Source organism: Halichoerus grypus, chromosome 8 (genome assembly GCF_964656455.1).
Source record: "Halichoerus grypus chromosome 8, mHalGry1.hap1.1, whole genome shotgun sequence".
NCBI lineage: Eukaryota > Metazoa > Chordata > Mammalia > Carnivora > Phocidae > Halichoerus > Halichoerus grypus.
The window spans coordinates 119,128,584-119,149,214 of record NC_135719.1 but is presented as its reverse complement, the minus strand read 5'-3'; the positions used below and the strand labels follow the sequence as shown (position 1 = coordinate 119,149,214).

General features: G+C 47.2%; 1 protein-coding gene across 2 annotated transcripts in view; it reads right to left on the bottom strand.

Annotated features, from left to right (window-relative positions):
* PLEKHH1 (pleckstrin homology, MyTH4 and FERM domain containing H1) overlaps positions 1-6,892 on the bottom strand; it is a 48,614-nt gene extending 41,722 nt beyond the window's left edge. Inside the window, exon 1 of one of the 2 annotated variants that reach the window (XM_036071156.2) lies at positions 6,720-6,892. The gene's annotated coding sequence lies outside the window, so the exon portion shown is untranslated. Of the gene's footprint in view, positions 1-6,292; positions 6,445-6,719 lie in introns of those variants that run through there. The other variant, XM_036071157.2, reaches the window with a different exon arrangement.
* Between the last annotated feature and the right edge of the window lie 13,739 nt (positions 6,893-20,631).

Here is a 20,631-nt window from a genome sequence, read left to right as displayed (position 1 = left end):
GGGCTGGAAGACACATCCGTCACCAGGACTTTAAATGCTCCCTAACCCCCTGCTAACAATAATGACACTTGGCAACAAACATAAATTTGGTCTGTCCCAAACCATGACATATAATTACTCTAGTATTAGGTGATTTTTAAGGAACGACTTTTAATTGTTTAGGTTAATATTTTTACAAAGTGATCGGTCAGAGATACATATGACTTACAGGTGAAATGACAGAACATCTGGAATATATGCTTTAAAACACTTCATGGTGGGTACCTGGGTGGCTCAGTCGTTAAGCGTCTGCCTTCAGCTCAGGTCATGATCCCAGGGTCCTGGGATCGAGTCCCACATCGGGCTCCCTGCTCGGCAGGAAGCCTGCTTCTCCCTCTCCCGCTCCCCGTGCTTGTGTTCCTGCTCTCGCTATCTCTCTGTCAAATAAATAAATAAAATCTTTAAAAAAAAAAAAAACAGTTCATGGTAGGGGGCTAGCAGTGGTGTGGGGAGGAGATACATGAAGTAAGATTTATCAAATTGCTGATAAGTTTTAAAGTTAGGTGATGGGCACCTGGGAGTTCTTTATACTGGTTTCTCTACTTGAATAAATGCCTAGAATTTTCTGAAATAAAAATTTGTTGTTGTTGTTTTTTAATCCCTTTTCTCTTCTTCAGGAGCCACATGGCCGCAGAAAACCCAGCCACCTCCTGCACTGTTGCCGATGCTACCATGGTGACCAGTGAGCCTGCCCTCCGTAGGTTAACCACCTCACATCTGACTTCTATAAGCATCTTTCTACTATACCACAAATAGCTATCATTTATTGGGTTCTTACTGTATGCCAGGCATGTGTGGCCTCTTTAATCCTCATGACAATACATAAGACAAGGTGCAGGCATTGTCCCTACTCTCGCACGATGACACCGAGGAACTGAGAGGCTACACAGAGAGTTCTAGAGCTAGTAAGTAATGGGGCTGGGATTCTTGTTCCAAAGTCCCTGCTCTGAGCGACTGTGCTCTTTACCCATCCAGAAAATGGAAAGAATTCTGATTTTACAAAGAGTGAGCTGGATTGTTAAGAATACAAGAAATAGGGGCACCTGGGTGGCTCAGTCGGTTAAGCGTCTGCCTTCAGCTCGGGTCATGATCCCAGGGTCCTGGGATCGAGCCCCACATCGGGCTCCCTGCTCGGTGGAGAGTCTGCTTCTCCCTCTCCCTCTGCCTGCCTCTCTGCCTACTTGTGCTCTCTCTCTATCTCTCTGTCAAATAAATAAATAAAATCTTTAAAAAAAAAAAAAAGAATACGAGAAATATTTTACGGGATCTTTCAGGATCCTTGGCACTAAGGTGAACCTATATTCAAGATCTTCCAGGGCATCCTGGTCTCAAACATTCTGACACCATAACCTCCGTAAGCACAGACATTTATCATGTGTCCTGACTTTTCATTTAAAAAACAGGGTCAGTAGACTTATAGAGAAAGCCCCACCATAAAACACTGACGGATCTGGTGTCTAAGTCTTCGGGTTCTGGGCAGCTCAGAACTCTGGACATGTGACCTCAGCCCTGCTCTCCCGGGACTGTCATCCTGAACAATCCGGACATTGTGACCTCCCAGCAATCCCCACCTCAAAAGACTGGGACCGACTGGGACGGGCAGGAAGACAAAAGACAAAAACAAAACATGACCTTCTCTGAGCTAAGATCACAGCTGAAAAGACAAAACAGAACCTTGTGGGGCCTCCAGAGAAGGCCGGGAGGCTTCATCGTGTTTCATTTGCTTTGTCTTTTAAAGGAATTTTGCTTTTCCTCATAGGGAAAAAAAAAAAAAGTGGCAGATCTGAAAGTAGGACCTGGAAGTCTTGCAACCTAGCTCAGGGCTAAGAATTAGCGGTAAAAACACCCAAGCAAAACCAAGGGGCAGGGGAAACTTAATCCTGTGGCATTAAAAGGGTTTGGTGAATATTTTTTTAAATTTTTTATTGTTATGTTAATCACCATACATTACATCATTAGTTTTTGATGTAGTGTTCCATGATTCATTGTTTGTGCATAACACCCAGTGCTCCATGCAGAACGTGCCCTCCTTAATACCCATCACCAGAAAAGTTTGGTGAATATTAATTCCCTCTTATTGATTGTCAAAGCTGCAGCTCCGATTCCATGAGGACAGTGGAAAACCAAATCATCAAAATCTCCAGGAGCTTTGGAAATAAAACACATCAGTGGCCTCTGATGAGCCCTGATATCTGAAATTATACCCAGACTGCAGGGAGTCCTTTCCCAATCAAGCATCTTATGACATCACACTGTTGAACAGATCAAGTGCTCTGCTGAAGCCTCTCCCTTGCCCTGGGAATGTAGTGAGGGGGCTGGACCTGTGCTAGGCTTGTCTCAGCATGTGAGACATGAGAAGAGCTACGGGCATGAGAAAGGGAACTCGAGCAAGGTGCCTGCTGCCAAGCACGTGGCCCAGAGGCTCTGCCGACAGAAGCAGGTGGTTGCCGCAGCAGCTATAAAACATGAGATGTTAAGGCAAAATCCCAGTAAATTGAGCTTCACCTGCTAAGTCACCTCACACTTGTACCTCCCGTGAAGATGTGCAAAGATGAGCAGAAAAGAATTTACAGAATGGTTTTTAACTTTCCAAAGCACCGTGAAGGCGTGATTTCTCCCCTTATCCTCCCCAAATCCCTGAGATGTAGGACAAGTGATATTATTCACAATGAACGGATGAGAAAACCCATCACATCTGTGACTTGAGACACGGAGCTAAGTAGTATCAGAGCTGGGCCAAGCATCCCGATCTCCCAACATACAGAACATCCCCTCTCCATGCAGATGCCGCGGTGGTGGTAGAGTCTCATGCTACCTGGCTAGCCTAACACAGAACATTAATGGCAAAACAGATGGGGAAATGAGAGAAGGACAAAAGCCAGTACAACTGTTCATTTTTTCATTCTGGAAAGTTTCAAATACACACAAGAAGTAGGGAGAATAGTACAGTAAGTCCCCATGGGCCCTCCCCCCCCACCCCCCAGCTACAAGATCAACTCATGCCACTCTTGTGAAACCCACTTCTCTTGATTCCTACTAGTGCCCAGCATGCTAAACTGCTCAGCAGGTGACAAATGACTGCACGGCCTGAGGCCCTGCTTTGGAACTCCCTAAGTCCTCCAGCATCCTGGACTGACAGCCAAGGAGGGTGGTGGAGTATGCCTCAGAGGCAGGGGCTGCGTGCAGGATGGGTGATGTTAGGTGACCTCAGACTCTGGGCCTGTATCAGAGGAAACACAGACTTGACCTGGGATGGCTTTGGCAAGTGTAGGGATCTGACCAGAAATTGACAAGATGCTGAGATTAAATTTAATTCAACCAACTTTTGTGATGTGATTCCTCCGTGCAAGGATGGGGACATAAAGATGAATAAAGATCCCACGGTTTGCACGGCTCAGGTCTATATATCCTGGATATCCTGGAACTTCCCTGCAAAGAGGACCAGCCAAAACAAGACCCTAAAAGGAAGAGGTCAGAGGTCACTGCAGGAGGCTTCCCAAGGTAACAGGAACTCTGTTCTGGGTACAGTTTCCACTGGGCTCTCCCGTGCCACCTCACTATGGTTCACTCCCTGAGTGTGAGGACCTCTTGTGATTCCCACTTGCTAATGATGGGCTACCACCATCTTCTAAAAGTGCTAGACTAGGCTGACCACCTGCCCAACTGTGGGAAAGGAAGAGCTTTGTGCCCCCTTTCTGAGGATGGAGTTGGGGGAAGGGGAGTAGACAGAGGGGCATAGCTCCCCCTGCCCGCACCTTGTCATCTGATCAAGCCAACAATATGTGTTTTACTCTTGGGTGCTGAGCAGCACATTTCACAATGTTGGAAGAGACAGGAAAAGGTGAGGATGTTCCAACCTTCAGGGATCTAAATACCAGAAGGGACTAAGACAATCAGGAATAGGATCCTTTGAGAACAAAACCAGTAAAGAGAAACAGCAGAGTACAGTACTTAAGATCCCCCCCTTCTGGCACCAAACAAGCCTGGGTTTGAGGACTGGCTCTGGCATTAATTAATCTTGTGACTTTAAACCATTTGCTTAACCTCTCTGAGCCTCAGCGCCATTTTGAAGTTGAGAGCAATAATATTTGAAAAGGAGGGCAATAATATTAGGTTGAACCACATGACATTATCAACATTTAACCATTTTTCTGACCTTCAAAAATGGCAATTTCAGGGGCGCCTGGGTGGCTTAGTTAAGTGTCCGACTCTTGGTTTCGGCTCAGGTCATGATCTCATGGCCTGTGAGACTGAGCCCCGCATCCATCTGGGCTCCGCTCTCATCTGAGAGTCCACTTGAAGATACTTTCCCTCTGCCCCTCCCCCCACTTGCACAGGCTCCCTCTCTCTCAAATAAATAAATAAATCTTTAAAGAAAAATGGCAAGTTCATAGACCACACTAGGTTGTATTTTTTTTTTTTTTTTTTTTTTTTTTTGAGAATTACAGGAGGTATTACAAAAGCCTGGCACACAGTAAGCCCTCAATAATGATAGCTACTATCAACAATGAAAAGGCAAACTAATTACCAGTGCCTGGGCATACTAGGAGGTGTGGCCCACAGATGTGTTCACTACCAGATCCACTAGGAGGTGTGGCCCACAGATGTGTTCACTACCAGATCCACCTCAGAAGGGGCAGGAGATTTTTAAAAATTATTTTATCTCTTTATTTTTGAATACTGAACAAAAGAGTATGTCGTACAAAGGCTTCTTTCCCTGCCCCCCGTACCCCAGCCACAGTTCTCCCCAGAGGCAACTGTGTTATGGGGTTTTACATCTTTCAGAGATATCCGGTGCAGACACAAGCATTCCCATATACGTTGCATGCACACACATAAACACAAATGGCGGCCCACCATACACACTGCACTTAACCTATAACTGAGAGGTCGTCCTATACCAGCATACATACCTGACCTATCTTCCCTCCATGCTTTTTCACAGCTATACTGTATTCTATTGTATAGGTATTACATGATTTTATTTAAGAGTCCCTTACTGACAGACATTTGGGTTGTCTGAAACCTTTTGCTAAAACAAACAATGCTGCAACAAATATGTATCATTTCATGTGCATGGGAGTATATCTGAAGGATAAAGTCCCAGAAATGGAATTGTAGGATTAAGTGATACACATTTTTAAATGGCCAAATAGTCTAAATTGCCTTCCCCAAGACTATTCGAATTCATACTCCAGCCAGCAATCAGTGCCTGTTTGCCCATGGAGGAGGTCAGTTTTGAATTTGACAGAAGGGAGAGAAAGCTCAGCTGGGCTCTCCAGAAAATGCAGGACGGTGGCTCAACAGCCAGCCTGCTGTGAACTCACCCAGATCAGGAGTGAGGGAATCCTCCACACATTAACATCAGCATGTATAAAGCACACTTCAAACCATAAGGAGCCCAGAGCTCCCCACATGGATACATAGCCTCATAGAGAGAAGGGAATAGTAAAGAGGAGTGCACCATGGGGGTGCAGAGTAGGAGGTACACGCTTCTTCCCCTGACTTCTGAAGAGGGCAGAGGGGCACCACATTTTCTCAACTCAGCTGCTGGTCTCAATGAGTTTGAGACCACGGGGTGTCCCCCGCCATCACCCGGCTCTAAGCAGGTCCCCTCAGCAGCCTGTGGGAGGGAAGGCGGCTAACAGTGGCCCCCGCATTTGGAATTTAGGAGGCTTGGGTTTGAGTTTTGCCTCTTCCACTTTTTAGCTATATGACTCTGGGTAAATCACAATTTTTCCAGGTCTGTTTCCTCCTTTGTAAAATGGAGGATAATAACATGCAGAAACACTAGAACTGAAGTTCTATAAAGTCTTAAGTGACACTACCATACACAGTGTCTGGCACGGAGAAGACAGTCCAAAAAGCCTGATGAAGGAACCCACGACTTTTCCAAATTGGTAATAAAATGATCTTTCAAGTAGAAATTTTACCTGAAATGAAGGCTGTCCAAAAGAGTTTTATGAGATAGACTCACAGTAAAAGCTTATAGAGATGTCCTGGCAGGGAGAAATCCAACAGGGAGCGGATTCTACTCCCAAGTGCGGGTCTTCACTGCCTCTGCCACCCCCATTAAGTCTTCCTGGTCCCTGGTGACACAGTCCTCTCTAAGGCTCCCAGGACACAAAGCTCCTGCTTGTCACTCAGTGCCCAACTTGTTTTTCTTTTCTGCTTGGCTGACCTGCCCCTAGAAGCCGAGCCTGACCCAACAGAATCCCTAAAAGAACCACCGCGAAATCACAGAAGAGATTACCTGAGCCAGGCGGGGAGGAGAGCGGGAGGGGGGACCGCGAGCGAGAGCCCGGGCACCGCGGAGTAAAGCCGGCAAGTGCGCCCGAGGGCCCTTCCCGGGGGCAACTGGCTCCAGCCGGTCCCAAACTCTCGCTCCTCCCGAGGAAGGCGACTCCTCGCCGCGCGCTGCGGGTCCCCCGAGCCCGACCGCGGCTGCCAGCGCCCCCAGCGCCCCCAACGCCAGGTGGGGAGGCACCTGCTCCGGGATCGCCCCGCGGCCGGAGATACCCCGTCCTCTCCGCCCCGCCAAAGCCCTCCGGGCCGGCGCACACCTCCGAGCCCGTCCCTGCCCGCCGGGCGCGCGCGGCCGCGCAACCTCCCGCCAGCTCGCCGGCGCTCCCGCCGCCCACCCGGCACCCGGGCGCCCTCCGCGCGCGTCCGCCGCTGACCTTGCGTCCTTCTAGCCCGACTCCGCGGCGGCCGCCGGGTCTCCGCTCGGCGGCAGCAGGGGTCGCGGTGGGCAGGGCGGGGCGAGGCGAGGCGAGGGGGGGCCGGGCGGGGTGCCGGCGGGCTGGCCGCACAAAGCCGAGCCGGGCCTCGCGGCACCCCATTCACCGCCGCGCCGCGCCCCCTCCTCCCCGCCGGCTCCTTAAAGGCCGAGCGCCCGCGCGGTTCCTCGGGCGGCTCGGGGAGAGGCACAGGAAATGACCTCAGCAGGCTCCAGCCTCCCACCTCTCCGCACCGCTGGGCTTGTCCCGGGGGCAGGCGGGGAGGGCGGCGGGGTCTCCCGGCCCCCGCCCCGAGCTCTCCGCGGGCGTCCGCACCCGCTGCCGCGAAGGGCGGCCGGGTGCCCCGAGACCCGTTCAGCCCCCGGCGGGCGTGGGACCCTCGCAGAATGGGGCGCAAGACCAGACCTTCCCACCGCCTCCCAAGGAGGTTCCCGCATTTGCTGGCAACCTGTGAGAACTGTAAGGCCGGGATATTTGGAGAAGTCCTTATTTCCAGCAGTCTGTCCCACTGCCAGACCAATGCACTGATTTGTAATTTGGGGAAAAAAGTCACCACAACCCAGAGGGTGACTTGCTTGCTAATGTATGTATGTATGTATGTACGTACGTATGCATGCATGTATATGCATTATTTATGAGAAGGGAGCCGGCCAGGGAGCCAGAAGGCCAACGAAGGAGACAGCTTGGGCAGCTTCAGAGGTCTGCTTACCCTTGTTCTTCAAGGACTTGCCGTCCCTCAGCTCACCAGTACAATCCTACACCCAGAGGAGATTGGAACACTCAACTTTTTTTTTTTTTTTAAGATTTTATTTATTTATTTGATAGAGAAAGCACGAGCAGGCGGGGAGGAGGGGCCAACAACAAGGGGCTGATTCAATAAATTAGGATCTACCCACACAAAAGAAGGTTACACAGCCATTAAAAGTCATGTTTTTAAAGATTATTTTATTTTATTTATTTTTTAAAGGATTTTATTTATTTATTTGAGAGAGAGCAAGCACAGAGGGAGAGGGAGAAGCAGACTCCCTGCTGCTGAGCAGGGAGCCTGATTAGGGGCCCCATCCCAGGACCCTGGGATCATGACCTGAGCCAAAGGCAGACGCTTAAGCGACTGAGTCACCCAGGCGCCCCTAGAACACTCAGCTTTTGGTAAACAAGATGAATATAGAGAATATTGCAGGGAATGATCCACATTTCAAAACTGCTTTCTTCCCCAATCCTACAGGCTCTCTGTCCAGGCTGAACAGAGGCAACCACCACCAGGGCCCATTTCTCCAAAGGGGCTTTGGAAGACTCACTCCAGGCCTTGATGAAGGATTCCCCTGGCTCCACCCCAAGTTTGAATTTGAATCTCTGGAGGTGAGGCTGCTAGATTACCCAGTTAACAAGCTCCCCAGACAATTCTCAGGCATAACTTTGAGAGCACAGATACTTTAGAAAGCTGGTCCCAATAGTTCAGAGAGCCAAGGGCAAAAGTTCAACTGGGCCAATGGGACTCCAGGGGCTGAACTTGCAAATGGATTCATAGCTCCTGGGGATTGAGATAGATCAACCCCAGACTGTGGGACCCTGGCCTCTGCTATCCCTTTAACACTCAGGAAGATGCCTTAGGTAGCCCCAAAGCAAATCTTCTGGAGTTGGTTAGGGTGATTCATTCATTCATTCATGCCTTCATTCACCTTGAATAGCTCATCATGCACATACATTTCAAATAATATGGAAGGGCTAACGATGAAAAATGTCTACCTCCCATCCTGCCCTTGTCCCCCAGATCATTCTCCCCAAACACAAAAGATATTTTATGCATAAAATATGCATGAATACATATACAGTTGACCCTTGAATAGCATGGATTTGAACTACACAGGTCCGCTTATACATAGATCTTTTTCTTTCTTTTTTTAAAGATTTATTTATTTTTAAGGCAGGGAGGGGTAGAGGGAGAGGGAGAGAGAGGATCTCAAGCAGACTCCCCAGTGAGCACAGAGCCCAATGCGGGGCTCGATCTCACACCCCTGAGATCATGACCTGAGCCAAAATCAAGAGTCGGATGCTTAACCAACTGAGCCCTTACATGGATCTTTTTCAATAAATATATTTGAATTTTTTTTGGAGATTTGCAACAATTTCAAAAAACTTGCTGATGAACCACATACCTAGAAATACCAAAAAAATTAAGAAAAATTCAGTATTATTGTAAGAATACAGTATTTAGTACATGTAACATACAAACTATGTGCTGATCAACTGTGTTATCAGTAAGGTTTCTGGTCAACAGTAGGCTACTAGTTAAGGTTTGGGGGAGTCAAAAGTTATACTGATTTTTTACTACATGGAAGTTGGTGCCCCTAACCCTGGCATTGTGCAAGGGTCAACTTTAAATATATTTATATGTATCTATTTATATCCCCTTTTCAACACTAAGGAAGCATCCCTTGCTTTTTTTCTCTTGACATTACCATTTGTTGACTGTGTGTGGCATATTAGCACACTTGGACATGCCTTACTTTTTTTAGAGGTCCCCTAGTGTTCCTAATGATGGATACTTAGGATGTTTCCAATCTTTAGATATTACATGCTTGCTACAGTGAATGTCTAGGTACATACTTCTTGGTCCACATTTATGGCTATCTTTATGGATTAATATTTAGAAGTGGAATTGCTGGCTCTAAACACAATATGAATTTTAAATTTCAATAGATGCAGCCACGTTGCCCTCAGAGGAGACTGCACCCACCTACACTTCGATCAGTGTGTTTTGAGTGCCTCTTTGTTCCCTCCCACCACACCAATTAAGTGATTTATCACAAAGTACAAAGCTTTTAGGAAGGGAGGATTAAATGAGTTCATGTGCATGGATGAGTTTAAAACGCTGCTAGCACACAGAAAGGCTCAAAGAAGTGTTAGCCCCTAGTCTTCCCACCGCACTCCTCCCTGTGACCTCCCCCTTCCTTTGGGCTCTGTCTCAATCCCAGCTCTGTAAACTGGAGCAAGCTCCTTAGCCTCCCTGGGACTCCGTTTCCTTTCCTCTAATACGTGAATCATAATGTCTCTCTTTGGAGTTGGTTTGAGGATGAAATCGGATAATAGAGTTACATAAATTTTAGGATCCAGTCATTGTTCAATAAGTGATAGCTATTCTTCTTCCCTCAAATTTCCCCCCCAGCTTTTATTTTGAAAATTTCAAACTGGGTGCCTGAGTGGCTCAGATGGTTAAGCGTCTGCCTTCGGCTCAGGTCATGATCCCCAGGGTCCTGGGATCGAGTCCTGCATTGGGCTCCCTTCTCTGTGGGGAGCCTGCTTCTCCCTCTGCCTGCCGCTCCCCCTGCTGTGCTCTCTCCTCTGACAAATAAATAAAATCGTCAAAAAAAAAAAAAAATTTCAAACTGACAGAAGTTGCAAAAAACAGTGCATTAAACACCCATATACTCTGCCTAGATTTACCAGTTGTTAACACGGTTGCCACATTTGCTCTCTCTCTGTCTTTACACCTATATAATATCTATTATATTATATTACATTATGTTATATATTTATGTTACCTATTTCTATTATATATTGTGTATATTTTTATATTTACATATATTTTAGTGTATTATATATAATATGTTATAACATATCATTCTTTTCCTCTACCATCTGAGAGTTAGTTGTACACATCATGACCTTTTACCCCTGAATACTTCAACATGTATCTTCCTAAGAACAAAGGTATTCTCTTAATACTATCACACTTAGGAAACCTATCATTGGTACAATACTATCATCTACCATACAGACCATATTAAAATTTCCCCAATTGGGAATATGGATAATGGATAATGTCCTTTATAGCTGAGTTTTATAGTTCTTCAATTTTTATTATTAGTCCCTACCTAATACTCACCAGATGCCTAGAGGAGAATGGGCTCATCCCCTCCTCTGTTCCAAGGAGAGAGTGCCTCCCATAACCCTAGAGCCCAGTATTCCTCAGGGGCTGCAGGTCATCAATAACCAGGCTAGCAGGGGAGGTCCCAGGAGGGGCAGTTTCCCATCTAATGCTGGGGATTGTCCCATCAGCCTTCTTTCTGATGTTGCCTCCTCTGCCTGACCCCAGCCACCGCATGCTGGCAGCCCGGGGAGGTTCTGCCCACCTCCCTACCAACTCTGGTTGGATTTCTGGTGTCTCCTTCCCCTCCCCTCTTAGTCCCAGTCAGTAAAGGCAGCTGTATGGCCTTCAGTGAGGGAAGCCTGGCTCCCCCGTCACACTTAACTGCAGCCCTCCTCATACCACCCCAACCCAGGGAGGAGTTGCTATGGACCTCCAGGCTGGCCTACCCCTAACTTAATTCTGGAATTAAGGGTTGAGATGACGAGACACTGTCTATTCCCCACAATCTTTCTGTCTTAAGTCACCTTCTCTGAAGCCTTCCATGGATCTGAGACTGAGTCAAACTGGCCGCTGACCACATCCAGACAATAACATCAGCTGATGCTGATATCCTTCTCTTCTCCCCTCCCTCTCTCCTTCCCTTTCATTCATTTGTTCATTCATTCATTCATTCATTCATTTATGATAGCTGACTTTGAAGTTGTTCCAGGTACTCCATTAGATGCCCAACTGTAAGCTTGGATAAACCATCGCCTTGCTTCTGGCCTCAGTTTGTCCTGTGGTAAAGTGGGGAAATTATTTCCTCAGCACAGCTACCTTTCAGGTCAGAATATTTGAGAATTGGAGGAAAAGGCAGGATTATGAGAGAGTCACCACAGCAGAGGGGAACTTTGCAAAACTGAAGTAAGGAAAAAGCCATCTTGGGCACTGTCTTTGACTGGACCAGTAGCGGGAGAGAGAGGAGAGAGGTGGAAGGCTGGTGGGAGCCTGCTGGAAAGGCTCCGAGCCCCCAGCCTCCTCTGTGGGTCCATGCAGAAATGGTGCTCACAACACCTAAAGCTCATTCCTGTCTGATGTTCACTTATGACAGTGGCCTGACAGCAGACGGAGAGGAAGAAAGCCATTGTGCGCTCAGAGTCCAAGGCTCAGTTGGGTCACTGAAGCTGAGAGTCTCCTTTTACTTTTCTGAGAGGCCTTGGTGGTCACTCACTGTGAACAGGTCTGAACCAATTTGGTCTTTTGGCGCTTATCAGGTTCCTATACTCGTGGCCTGTGGAGATTAGGGATGAGTGGAGACCGTTCATCTCCTTCTCCATAACCTCCTACAGGTGGGATAGTAAGAATGGCCAAAATTCTGCCAGTTACACAGATTTTTATTAGCAAGCAGGCACAAAAATTCCTACAACCTGCTTCATGGGAGTCAGGGGGTTGGCCCGATCTGGTTCCTCCACATTATTCATGTGAGGGCCCAGATCGTCTTTCTGGCTAACTCCTTCTGTTGAAAACCTCTAGCATACCTCAGCACATTCAGCCCGCTGGTGTAGGCTTTGATGCCATTTGAAGTGCTTATGTAACCACCCTCTAGAGTGCGGATTCCTGATTAGAACACTTCAGATGATAACTAACCCCTCCAGGGGTTATACACATACAGCATATGTTTTAGACTGAAATAGTTAAAGAATAAATTCCTACAGGGTCAATATAACAGCATCCTAGTCTGTGCTTGGTTTCCTGGGCAGTACCGTGGGGAAGAATGGGGACCACAGAACTGGCCAAACAGCAGTTCACGTACCATCTATACCATGTCAGTATAGGGCAGGTGCTTAATTAATTCCTCATTTGTCAAATGATGATAATAATTCTTGCCTCTTACGATTTTTGAAAGGATTAAATGAGATAGTATTGTGTCTGGCAGGTAGCAAATGCTATATAAATGGTAGCTTTTGTTATTCATTTTTTGAACAAATATTTGCTGGAGGTCTCATGTTTATCAGATATTCTCCCAGGTCCCTAGTATCTACTCTACTGGGTCAAGAGGTGGTGGTATCTCAAGGAGCTCTCTCTGTTGCAAGATTGCAATAGATAAGAAAGATGTCTTGAGAGACAGTAATAACTCTAGGAGAACTGGTGAAATGTTGGACAATTCATCTTCCCATGTCCTGTGCATTCTAGAAACCCCACTTCCCAACACCACTTGTTTTCTCTGAGTGAGGCGCTGGGCTCCAGAGAAACCCTTCTTCACTGAAACCCTCCCAAATCAAGCACCCCTTCTTCTGCCCTCAGGGCCTTGTTCTCAGTTGCTGTTGGAAGGAGACTAAAGGAGGAAAGAGAGGGAGAGGAGACGGGGAAGGGGCCTCAGAAGCCCAGAAGCCCAGGGGCCAGTCCTGGTCCAGCCTTCTATCTCAGGAGCCAGAGGCCGAGCTTGGCAGCTCTTGGGTTATGGAGAATTCAGGAGGCAATTCCTACTGCTGAATCTCTGGGAGCAGCCAGGGCAACCATGGGCTGGAGCAGAGAGGCTCAGAGTCATTGTCCAATTCAGGTGGAAGGCAGTGACCAGACATGTAGAGAGATGCAGTGTAGGAAGGAAATGAAATGGTCCAGAGGCAGAATTCTGTGTGTGTGTGTGTGTGTGTTGGGAGGGGGAGGTGTCTTAACTTTGGGCATGGACTCTTCTTTCATTTATTCATTCAGTTATTCAGGAACAAATATTTATGGAGTAGTTGCCATTTTCCAGGCACTGTGTGAGGAAACAAAGTGTAGCAAGTGTGACCAATGAACTCAGGACATAGACTTCAAAACCAAATATGCCTGCCATTGAATCCTGGGTCTTCCCAGTGGGGAGCATGGCAAATGATCTCTCCAGTCCAGCTGTGGGCTCCAGAGCCAGCAGAAGCAGACAGAGCCAGGCAGAGAGCAGGGAAGGGAGAGATTCTACATTTGTAAAACAGCAATTGGTATTCTTTCCCTAGAGGGTAGTTGTAAAGATGGGGATAAAGGGTCTGCCCCAGTGTCCGGCATATCATATGCACCTAGTAAGTGTTACTAAATGGAGGTTTAAAGGACTAGCAAGGTGCCCAGAGACTAGAGACTTGGAAGCTAACAAAGAGCAATGGGTGGAAGGAAGGGCTGGTCAAGAAGGACCCCAATGAGAGGGAAGGCAGTGATTTCCCATCTAACCTTATATCATAAAACCCTAGGGCCACTGATTAAAAATATGGATGGAGGCCCTGCACATTGAGATCAGCAGGCCCAGGGGTCTGTATTTTCATGATCCTTAGACCAATAGGGTGCCTGGTATTGACTGGTTTGTCATACATCATATTCCAACACACCAGTGATCTTCTCAGAGAGGAACACCAGCTCCAGAGGGCAACACAGGGTAGAACTGACGTAATTACAACAGATATCAGTGCAAAATGATCTGTCCAGTGCAGCTGCGAGCTCCCCAGGCAAGAGAGAGCCAGGCAGAGGGGGGGCTCAGTAGGATGGGGGTGCGGAGGGAGAAAAGGAGGTGGCCCCGAGGTTGAAAGGGAAGCTGAGTAGGGAGCTGATAGAGCTTGGGGAATGAGAACTGGGTAAATCCAGCCAGCTAAGTGGGATTCTTGATCATTTGAGAACTTACAACATCAAGGTTTTAAACCAACTGTCTCACTTCTCCATCCGTTCTCATCGCAGTTGAAAACAATGGTGGCTCCCATCAAGGGGCAGGAGGGACCAGCTTCAAGTCAGTGGCAGGTTCTCCAGCAGCCTAGGGAGCCCATGCAGGAAGAGACTCTGGGGTTCTAAGAAGCCAAGGGAACTCAGGCTAGTCAGGGAGCTGGTCGTGGCACCTCGGCCCCTTTTCTTCTGCCCAGTGTGTGGCAGCCTCAGACATTTGAGTTCTCAGGGCGACAGTGTGTCGCCTCTGGGATTCTACTTCCAGAGTTCAAATTCCAGCTCGGGCACTTAGCTCAGTACTGGCAGATAGCAAGTGCTGAGTAGATGCTATACTTTATTATTCCTTCTTCGGCTGATGACAGACCATGGGAGAGGTCTGGTGGGCTAGGGTTCTGCTTTCACACATTGAGTACGTGCTTGGTGAGTGTCCACTGTGGACCGGGAAGAGGGGAGGGAGAGCATCGAGGAACATGTGGCTCATTCCTGGGCAAACTGGACTGTGGAGGGCCTCTCTGTGCCTCTTGGCCTCCCCTCTCTGAGCGGCTGCTTCACCTGACTGGGTGGAGATCTACATGCAGGGCTGTGAGTAGGGGTCCCTCTGCTTCAGGGACACGGGAGCTCCCTTGCAGGGCACCTTCCAGGCTGAGTGGTTCCTGTAAGAGGGAGCCAACAAATGCCGCCGAATTCACAGGGATGGCAAGACATGAAATACTTGGATGGAATGAGCAGACCTAACCCTTGCAGCTCTTCCTCCTTCCTTCCCCCAAGGGTTTATCATGAAACCAATCGGTCAGTTATCTGCTTTGATCAATCAAGCCTTCATCTGTCATGCTTATGATCGTTGTTCTCAGACTCAGGGGCTTTACGACTGTCAGGTCTTAGATCCTATTGGAAGCCCTCTTTGCCAGCTCCTTTTTATGAAGGGGGTTTAGTCCAGGCGACATAATCTGTCTTCCCTCTCAAAATCCCCAAGTTGACCAGCTTCTAGCCAGGACAGGGGAAGCTATCTCTCAGCGCCATCTGGTGGTCAGGATGGCTTGTTTTATTATTTTTCTTTTTAATGATTTATTTATTTATTTGAGAGAGAGAGAGAGCGAGAGAGAGCAGGAGAGGGAGAGAGAATCTCAAACAGACTCTGCACTGAGCACAGAGCCTGATGTGGGGATCAATCCCACAACCCTGAGATCACCACCTGAGCTGAAACCAAGAGTCGGTGGCTCAACCGCCTGCACCACCCAGGCTCCCCAGGATGGCTTTTGTTTTCTTAAAGAACGCGAGCTCCAACATTCCTACTCCCAGCCATGCCTAGGGACAGATCTCTTCCCTTCTGATCTGACCAGTGCATGCTTTGGTCACCTTGAAAGGAAGTGGTTAATGGGGCTTTAACTTCTGTCTAAAGTGGAGACTTTAAACCTTAAACTGTATACTTTGTTCCTGTTCAATGTTGCATGGTTTCAGGGAAGGGGATTGGAAAACTTAGTGGTACTAAAGGATGAAGGTAAAGTAGAGAAAGCTGTAAAGAACATTCTCCCCTGCCCAGCTCTGAACACTTGGTTTCAGCAGTGCACAGACCATCAGCTTGGCACTTCTTCCAGGCATCTCTCACCCAGTCATGGCACAAGAGCGGGAACAGGAAGAGTCTCTGCTGCAAAAGTCCAAGCTGCAGTTTAAGGATCATCTTCCCTCTGCCACAGATAAAGCGACGAGACATGGAGCTAGAACCAGACTGCTCAACTCAGAGTACCGAGGGAATCCACAGATTGAGAGATTTGCTCATGTAAAAGTGAGCTTTGGAGACTTCAGAGAGTTGGTACGGACAGTGCGCCTTTCCAAAATGCAGTTTCCGCATTCTGAATTTCCTGGTTCAGGTCCAGAAGAGGGTCCCTTTCCAATTACAGTGTGGGGACCACCCAAAGGAATCAGGTAGAGCCAACAGGTCTCATACGTAAGAAGGGAGGTTGGTGATGGAACAGAACCCCCAGATTCCTAGGATCAGAAGCAACAGGCTTTGCTCTAGGGGTAACACATGACTGTTGTTCCTTCCAAACACTATGTGTTGCTCCAGTGGCCACTGGGGAGACTCTCAGATGGCTTTGGAATGGTCTGTTCCTGAAAGCAGGAATTTCCCTACAGAGCTTAGGGGATTGTTCTTACGTGCACTCAGGATCTCCCAGGAAAAAATACTCTTGGGAAGAGCATGGCTCTTTGGGAAGCAAAATTTTAGTGTTGAAATAAATCCATTGGAATATTCAGAATAAGAAATTTCCCTAAATATCCTCGCCATTCAAACCAGTGGAAGATAATGTACATATGTAGTAATGTACCTAAGATTGGAAGCTATTTATAGATAAGGATCACTAAAATTTTTCTGGGACCTTTCCCTCCACTCTAAATCCCTGCTTTCCCTGACATAGTTTATGATTTTTTTTTTCTTTTTTAGAGAAGGAGAGAGTGGGGGAGGGGCAGAATGAGAGGGAGAGAGAATCTTGAGCAGGCTCCACACCCAGCACAGAGCCTGATGCGGGCTCGATCTCACTCATGACCCTGAGATCATGACCTGAGCCAAAGTCAAGAGTCGGACGTTTAACCAACTGAGCCACTCAGGTGCCCCGAAAGGTATTCATTTCTTAATGTCAAGTGAAACAATTTCTAGAAAAATGTATGTAACATGAATTATTTTACGTAAAACTGTATGTATACAGAACTACATATATATCCATGTACATAAATGTGAGTGGAAGATTTTTTTCCCAAAACATTAATGGTGTAGAAATTTGGTGTAATGTTTTTAGTTTCTGCTTTGTTCTTTTCTATATTATGCGAATGTCTTACAAGGAATATGAGTCATTTTTCTAATAAACTATTAAGAAGTTTTTCAAGTATTGATTTCATCAGTAATGTAGAAAGCTGAGATTCAGGGAAGTTGACAAGCTGAGATTCAGGGAAGTTGACAACTAACAAACAAGAGTTTTCTCTATAGAGGGTGGTAGAGAGAAAGCCAGGTCATGGAAACAGCTCCGTGTCATAGAAGGCAAATAATCACAGACCTTCCAAGGCACCGGAGGTACGGTAGAGCCACAGTCTGCCAAAGAGCCAGAATTTGCCCTTGTCACTTCCCATCCCTCAAGTTTAATGCCAATCCCTTTGAGTCACAGCCTTGAACAGGTAAACGTCCCGGGGAGGGATATTGCGAGTGGACACGTGGGAGAATTGGGGGTCAATGTTCAGATCAGAGGGGACTCACATGCTTTTGATGTTGCCCGGATCCTTGTTACCTCTTCAGAGCAATTAAGCTACGACCACAATAGCATTACTGGATTCCTGTTCTGCACTGTGTTCTTGTGGTCTGGCAGGTGTCCAGGTCTTGAAGGAGCAGACACAAGTCTGGGGACAGAGTTAACTTGGGCCTAGTTCTAATCCAAGTCCATTTACATCCTGTAAAGGAAATGATGTATTCGGCCACGTTCTCCACTTGAGGGAAGGAGGAACATGTGGCTAGTTGGATGTAATCCAGAGGACTGACTTCATGGGGCTCTGGGCAGGAGCAATATGGTGAATGATTTCAAGGAGAAAGTCCAGAGTCCATTTTCCTTCCCTCCACCGCTTCTCACTCCTCCACACTCACCCATGTTTATCCATACTCCTTAACGGTAGTACCGGAGACCCTCAGACCCTTCCCTTGACGTTCTTGGATTTCTGGGACGTCATCCAACTCCATTCAGCCTGCTTATCAAGTGGCAGGACAGGGAGTGGGACCCACTGAGCCTAGTGTCTTCCTAGAACAAGAATTTGGATTTAAATAGTAAAAACTCAGAGATAGGCTATGGTAGTAATTTTCCCATTATACCAACACCCCAAAGGGCACTTACTGGGTCAAGAAGAGGCCCCCGCGCAACCAGTTCTCTTCTCAGCCCCTGCACTCTGAACACAAACATGCAGGTCCAGACAAAGTACTCAGCAGTGCCAAGTTCTTTTTTGTGTCATTGGAAACCCCACTCTTCTTCCCTCCCTGTCCCCAGACCTGTCTACTGTCTTACCTGGAGGAGGTCACAGCTCTATATACTCAACATAACAACCCACAGATAGGAAAGAAGATCCATCAAAGATGGCATTGCTTCCTTCCTAGGTGTGTATCTTGCTGAAGGACATAAGAGAAAGCAAACCTTGACCTAAGCTGTGGGCAAGAAGGAGGGGCAGAGTCTTTTGATAGAAAAAAGTGTATAAATTTGCATATACTCATCAATTTTGAGTCAAGGTGGAGAGTTTTCTTTATAGAGGGTGGTAGAGAGAAAGCCAGGTCATGGAAACAGCTCCGTGTCATAGAAGGCAAATAATCACAGACCTTCCAAGGCACCGGAGGTACAGAATTTAAAGCTAGGACCAGGGAGGAATGCTTTGTTGTTATAGACCATTGTGTATTGTTCTCATGGCTACGTGCGTAGGTCTCAATCTCTTTACCTGTGTGACCCTGATCTTTAGCACAGTACATTAATGTTTGTTGAATTGACTAAAAAGTTCCTTGAAGTCAGGTCAGTCCTCACAACAGCACAGTGCTTGGGAAGAGAAGACACTAAATACATACTTATTAATTAATTAGCATCTGAGACTAATAGGACACCTAATTGAACTAATTCCCTAGACAACTCAGAGTCCCTAGGATCATCAACCTCTCAGGCTTATGCAGCCTTTCCTGAAGATGGCAGAGTTCTCCTAGAAGGGCCAAGGCAAGGAGGGTAAAAAGAATTGAAACAGGTTTTCTCCGACCCTTGGTGATGCGATCTGCACACCCCACCCCCACCCCTACCCCACCTCCAAGCTGGGTGGCCTCAGAGCCAGCTCCTAAGGCAGAGACCTTTTGCCTCAGATCTACAAAAAGAAAGATTTTCCCACTCTCACCCATCCCAGGACCGAGTGGGGCCCAGAATTGGGACTTGGATGAGATGTTGTGATAGAAATTCTTAGCCTATTAGTGTTGCCAAGTCCCAAGATATCCTTCTGCAATCGTGGTGTCTGGCTGAAGTTTCTCTTTGAACTGATAACAGTGAAGTTGGGAGAGGCACACAGTGCCCCCCCCCCCCCCCCGCAAGGCAGAATGGCTTAGATAGCAGCATAAAAGCTTTTAGTTGCAAAGCCTTCTCAAAAGCGGGCTCCCCTTAACAATATCCCTTTGTCCCTCCTCAGACGACTAAGCTCCTTGTATCCTGGCAAAGGGAGGCACGGAGGGGAGGTGACCAGCTTGGAGTTTAGTTTCTAATCTCCAGGGCAGAAATTCTTTCCAATTTGCCCAGCACCTGGGCTGACTGCTGAGTCGGAAATGAGAGCAGCTGGGGAGTGGGGGTAGCTCTCTCCATGATTCCTAAGTTTTATAATGAACTCTGTCTCACCCTCCCCACCACTACATTTACAACCTTCGCAGTTAAACTCAACACGTAGAAATATGAAGCAGTGTAATTTCAATGTATGTTTTCATATTTTCACTTCGATTTCTTTTAGCATTAGCCTTTCCCCACCCCCCCTAATTTACTGCTAATCTCATGAAACTGCACTAATTTCCAGGGCTGTCTTAGTGCACACACATTAATGTCTTAATGCTTTATGGATGAATTCACATTATCACAGAATGGTGAGTTCTTCATTTTCAGGCTCGAGGTGTTCATGAATACTGAATAGTCCTTATCTGTTGCATTTTCTTTTTGATGACTAAAAAAAGAGAGAGGACGTGACTTTTAAATACCAAAGTAAGAACACACACACACATTATTTTGAGAGCTCTGTGAAAGTTCATACCCCTTTCCCACATAGACATATGGAGAGCAAAACTTCTGATAAATCTGCAGGCAGTTGAGCATTTCCCTGGGGTTTAACTCCTCTTCCCCCTCTACTGGTACCCCTTTTCCCCTTTCAGAGGCATTTTGTGAACATTTGAGGACATTCGTAACAACCTTTTGCAACTCACTTCCCCTTATCACAATTCACCCATTCCTGAGCACAGCTCAGAGTTGGAAAAGTCCATAAAACATCTGCCTGTTTCCAGCTCTATACCAACCCCAGAACGAGCAGTGACTTTATTAAGCAAACTATGCCTTCCTGTCCTGGTACTTTTCAGAGCTTCCTGCTACTTTTTTGAGGCTTATGTGTTTCTCCCTTCACCTTCTTTCATAGCTAAGAGCTCTACCAGGGCACTGAGTCAGGTGCAAATTCCCTGCGCTGTCTGCTTCCCCCATGGCATGGACATTTGCTGCACGGGGCTGTGTAGCAGCCTTTGGCCTCCTTTGGGAAACTGCTCTTTGATTTCTCTCTCACCGCTTACCTCTCAGTCATGAT